The following is a 6021-nucleotide window of genomic DNA, read 5'->3' as shown; positions in this document are numbered from 1 at the left end:
CAGAGGAGAAGCGTGAGGAAGGGGCGGCGTGGCGCCCAGAGGGGGAGTAGGATTGGAAGCCCAGCACACGGAGAAGCAGCCGCTGCCAGGAGATTCCTCCCAGGCACCAGGCCACCAGCACACAGAGGCTCCTTGGAAACACATCCATCAACCTAAAACAAAGCTCTGAGCCACAAAGATAAACAGAAGAGGGCTTCCCACCAACTACAGGAGTGAGCAGTGCTCCTGCCCTGCTTCTGAAAACACCTCCCGTGTGTCTGTCCTCAACCCAGCCTGCAGCCTAGCTCCACAGTGCCCGGGGGAGACTGGGTAAAGGCTGGCCACTGATCTGAGGCCAGTGGTGAGCTTCATCCCATGACTACATTTCCCCCTTAAGTGAGATGGGTGGTGGGTACCCCATGTTTTAAAAGGACAGAGGCAGCTTCCAGGTAGGCTGGAGTACGGCGGGCCCAGGAGCAACCCCAGATGTACATCGCATCATCCTGGCCTGGCAGGGTTGGTCTGGGGAGCCTGGTTCACCATGCTACTCCAGGACCGAGGAGCCGAGGAGCCCACTGGAACGTGTCTGCGTTGTCACCCTGGCTTTGCAAAGAATAGCGGTACCCAAGCATGCCCTGGAGCACGCCCTTCCTGAAACCCTCTCACCCGTGTCTTTGGTATTGTGTGCGCTAAGATTTCCTCCTGCCATTTCAACACCTTAGAGGCTCCGTTTCTTCCCAGAGCTAGCCAGCCTATGGCTACTTACTTCCCGTGCACCGGGCCGCACAGGAGACGTGGGTGGTTCTTTTAGGGCTCTGTCCCTGTTTCCTTGGGACACTTGCTGTGGAGAGTACCTGATTGACCAAGAGACTCAGCCTATAACAACTCCGGCCTCAAGGTCCTAGGATGTGGGACGGTAAATCCAGAGCCACAGACAGGTCCCCTCCGCCAGCGGCCCATCGGGTTGGAAATTCCACATTGGGTTTACTTAGAATGAAAGATACTTGAATTGTCGAGCGCCTGCAGCGCGCCCGGCCTCTGTTCCACAGGACTGACAGGTGGCCTTGTCGTCCAGCGAGACTGAAGCCTATACATCTAGACGATGCTTGAGCCCTTAATGTCACGTTTTATTACGTCTTTGTGTATCTGGACTCATTAATAAATAAACAAAGAGAAACGCCTGTCTTGTGTATGTTAATTCAAATACTCCCGAAGTTTCGCTGGAGAGATTTGCAGGAATGTTGTCGGTCTTTCTCCCAGAACTGCCTCTTCCCAGACCTTGGTCACAGCCAAATCCAGAGCAAGGAGGGCGCCCCCTGGTGGCCGCAAGGGGTGTTTCCTGTGGGGAGCCAGGGGTTGGTGCAGTGTTTAATGCCTAGCCAGGCTGATGGTGCATGCCTGTAATCCCAGTATTTAAAAGGCTGGGACAGGAGGATTGTAGGCTCAAGGCCAGCCTCAGCAGTTTGGCAAGACACTTGCAAGCTTAGCGAGGACTTCTTTCAAAATAAAGAGGGCTGAGGATGTAGCTCAGAGGCAGAATATTCCAGTACCACTGGGTGTGGTGGTGCACGCTTGTAATCCCAGCATTTGGGAGGCTGAGACAGGAGGATTGTGGTTTGCAGACAGCCTCAGCTACTTAGTGAGCCCCTCTGCAATTTAGCGAGAACCTGTTTCAAAAATAAAGGATAAAAAATAGGGCAAAGGGTGTATCTTGGAGGTAGAAAGAATGACCCTGGGTTCCATCCCGAGACCCACAAAAAAAAAAAAAAAAAAAAAAAAAAGGAATTTCTTAGCTGGGTGTAGTGGCATGCACCTGTAATCCCAGTACTTTGGAGGCTAAGACGGGAGAATCACAAGTCCAGGACTAGTCCTGGCAACTTAGCAAGACCTTAGCAACTTAGACTGTTTCAAAATTAAACATAAAAGAGGGATGGGGGTGTAGTTCAGAGGTAGAATACCCCTGGGTTCAATCCGGAGTGGAGAGAGAGAGGGGTGGGGGTGGGGAGGGAGGGATCCCTTGACCCGGGGGAACTGAAAGGGCGGTTCTCATAAACCTTGCATTTAGTAGATGGCTAACTGAAGATCAGAGTCACACACTGGGCCCACTAATTCCATTACTTTGGGAGAATAAAGGTTTCCCTTTCTGAAGGATGCCCAGGTTCCCAGGTCCAGAAAAGGCCTATTGTAAGCAAAGCCCACCTCCACCTCTGCACATTTCTGAAGGCAGCAAGTGTGTGAGTAACTTTTCTCCACCGTGACGAAAGTACCTGACAAACACAAGCTAGAAGAGGAGACGTTTGCACTGGCCGGAGGCTTCGTTTCAGCTGGGTGTCTCTGGGCCTGGGTGAGGCAGATCATCGCCGGGAAGGGCGCGGCCAAGGAAATCGACTCGGCTCTTAGCACCCGGGCAGCAGTGGGCTAGGGCTGGGGAGAAGATAAATGCTTCCAGGCAATTCCCCAGTGAACTGCGACCTCTTTCCTCCACCTACCCCCGCCTCACCTAACCCCCCCATTCCGCTCTCAATGGATCCATTGCTGATCCATAGACCAATCTGCTGATGAGATCAGAGCCCACAGGATCCAGCCATTGTCCTAAAGCCCCTCCTGTGACCCTTGCTGCCCTGGGGACACATCCTACAATCCAAACCAGAACACTGGATAAAAGTGCCTGGGTGTCACCAATGTCCCCTTGTCTCTACCCGGAGCTTAGTAGACCTGTAGATTCGTCTGAATCTGCATCTGTTTTATTTTTTATTTTCTCATGGTACTACGGATGGAACCCAAGGGCATTCTACCTCCTAGCTACACACCCAGCCCTAGTTTTTGTTCTTTATTCTGAAACAGGGTCCCACTAAGTAGCTGAGGCTGTCTGCGAACCGCGATCCTTGTCTCAGCCTCCCAAATTCTGGGATTACAAGCATGCGCCACCACGCCTGGCTCAGAATCTGCATTTTAACAGTGACGCCCAGAGGTTCCTAGAACTGGTTCCTGTGCCCAGTCATCTGAACACCAAGCTTGGCATGGGCACGAATTCCACTTGTGGATTCGCTGTGCCTCGGGACCCGGTGCAACCACATCCATCCATCCAGAGGAAGCCTAGTTCTTCGCAAACAGCTGCAGGATTCTACCTCGCAGCCAGGGCACCCAGAGGTATCTCCCTCAGCCATGCCTGCATCCCTTAAACATGGGAAATTTTTGCACAAAGGCAGGGGGCTTCCAGTTTGTTTCACACCTTTTTTTTTTTTTTTTTTTTTTGGTGGTACTGGGAATGGAACCCTTCTACCTCTGGGCTACACTCCCAGACCTATTTTATATTTTATTTGGAAACAGGGTCTCTTAAGCCAGAGAGGCTGGCTTCGAACCTGCATGATCCTCCTGTCTCCGCCTCCCAAGCGCGGGGATTACACGCCTGGCTGCTGTTTCACACTCTTAACATTTTTCTTTAAAATATGGAGTTAAATAAAAGAATAAGAGAAATCTAAAATCAGAGCTGGGCATTGTCCAGGGCTGGCTGCTCTTTAAGCACTGGAAATAAAGGGCGGGGTGTGCCGGGAGAGCTGGGATACTTGTGTTTCCCCGGATTTGCACTTTCCATAGCTACTGGGCTCTCGTGTCCTGCCAGAGAGCTCGTTATCATGCTAATGTGGACGCCCAGAACACAGAATAGGAGCGCTGCTGAGCTCACACCCACGGCATCTGGCATGGTGGGGAAGCCGGTAACTCTGACTCAAATCCAGGTTTCTCATTAGTCTTGGGAGCTGCTCTTGCACTGATGAACACAGATAGAAATCAGTGCTTAGGCCCTTTGCAACTCAGTGAGACCCTGTTTCAAAATAAAGAATAAAAAATAGGGCTGGGGGTGTAGCTCAGAGGTAGAATGCCCCTGGGTTCCATCCCCACTACCTCAGAGATAGAAATCACTGGATGTGTGGTTCTCAAAGTGTAGCCCCCCTCCTGCCCCAAGAGTTTCAGCATCACCGGGAAATTCATTTGAAATTCACATTATTGGGCCCCACCCCAGACCTCCTAAGTCAGAAAGGCCAAGTGATCCCAACCTTTGGGAGTTAAAAGACTGAAGGATCGCAGGTTCACCGCCAGCCTCAGCCACTTCAGCGAGACCCTCTGCAACTTAGTGAGACCCTGCTTCAAGATAAGAAATAAAATGGGGCTGGGGGTGTAGCTCAGAGGTAGAAGGCCCCTGGGATCCATCCCTAGTACCACAAAAAATAATAATAATAAAGAAATGCTGCTCCGAGGCTCAGCGACCCCACTGACAGCCCTTCAGGGATTCTTCTCTCCCTGAAGTCCGAGATGCAGATAAACATGGACGTCCCCCAACCCCCGGCACTCCCCAGAGCCAGGCCGATGACCCCCATAATGGGGTCCCCGGCCTCAGACCTTAGGGACTCTCATTAATCAGGTGCAGGAAGGAAAAAGGAAGGCTGTGGGCAACTCTGTCCAGAAAGCCAGCAGCTTGTGTGGAGATAAGGGCCCCGCTGCCAGTCTCCTCCACAGGGTCGGAAATCACCCCGTCAGATTCTTTTTTTTTTTTTTTTTTCGATACTGGGTGTAACGGTGTGAGATGGAGACACATGTTCTTGTTCTTAGCTACTTTTAGAAAAAAAACAAAAACAGCCGGGCGTGGTGGCGCACGCTTGTAATCCCCGCGCTTGGGAGGCGGAGACAGGAGGATCGCGCAGGTTCGAAGCCAGCCGCGCTGGCTTAGGAGACCCTGTTTCCAAAATGAAAATGTAAAAATAGGTCTGGGAGTGTAGCCCCGAGGTAGAAGGGCTTCCAGGAACCCCAGTACCACCAAAAAAAAAAAAAAAAAAAAGAAAGAAAAAAAACAAAAACAAAGAAAAAAACCAGCCAGGACTATACTGCTGTACGCTTAAGCAATTTTTTTATTATTACAAAGGTAGAAAGAAGGGACAGAATTACAAAGCGCTGCATTAGTAGAGAGATCAACACAGTGGGGTGCCTTGAAGGTAAGACACTGGAGTTTTTGAACACAAACAATTTTTATTTATTTTATTTTATTTTATTTTGGTGGTACTGGGGTTCCTGGAAGCCCTTCTACCTCCGGGCTACACTCCCAGACCTATTTTTACATTTTTATTTGGAAACAGGGTCTCCTAAGCCAGCGTGCGCGGCTGGCTTCGAACCTGCGTGATCCTCCTGTCTCCGCCTCCCAAGCGCGGGGATTACAAGCGTGCGCCACCACGCCCAGCCACAAACAATTTTTATAAGAATTCATTATCTCCTTCCTCCCATCCTGCCTAGCCAATAGTCTTTTACCTCCCCTGACCCAACGGGCAGGCGCAGGCCCACCCACCATCTTGTTAGATTTATGACCAAGGTGTATTACCAGGTCAAGGGTCACATGGTATAGCCCTCTTTGAGGAAGGCCTGTACCATCCACCTGCGTCCTTGGGGAGTTTTTGGCCCTTTTCTGTCTCTATCTGCTAGACGTTATTATGTTGTAAACTTGACCTTAATGGATGGCCTGGGCTACACCTCTTCTTTGTACGTGGTAATCAATATAGGGTTCTCTTAACTTTCAACTACTGTTAGTGTTTGTTTTAACATTTCACGTTTAGCTGGGCTAACAGCTAACCTTTAGCTGACCAAGGTCAACGCTGGCTGCAACTCTCGGGTGACGGCTTAGAGGAAGAACAAAGGATTTTGTTGTTTTACCTAAGTATGGAAACTTATTAGCAATTAATACAGCTCTTGCTAATAATCAATACAGGCTCAATCCCCATCACTGGGGATGGAACCCAGAGGCATGTGCCTCCTAGCTACACCCTCAGCCCTATTTTTTTTTTTTGTCTTTTTATTTTTGAAATAGGGTCTCACTGAGTTGCAAAGGGTCTTGCTAAGTATCTGAGGCTGTCCTCGAACAGCGATCCTCAGGTCTCAGCCTCCTGAATGCTGGGATTACAAGTATGCACCACCATGCCCGCTCTCTCAGATTTTTACTGAACCACTGTGTATCACCCAGTATGAAAACCTTTACGTGTGTGTGTGTGTGTGTGTGTG

This window comes from Muscardinus avellanarius (genome assembly GCF_963383645.1).
Source record: "Muscardinus avellanarius genome assembly, chromosome: 5".
NCBI classification, from domain to species: domain Eukaryota; kingdom Metazoa; phylum Chordata; class Mammalia; order Rodentia; family Gliridae; genus Muscardinus; species Muscardinus avellanarius.
Note: the sequence above shows the minus strand (reverse complement) of the source record.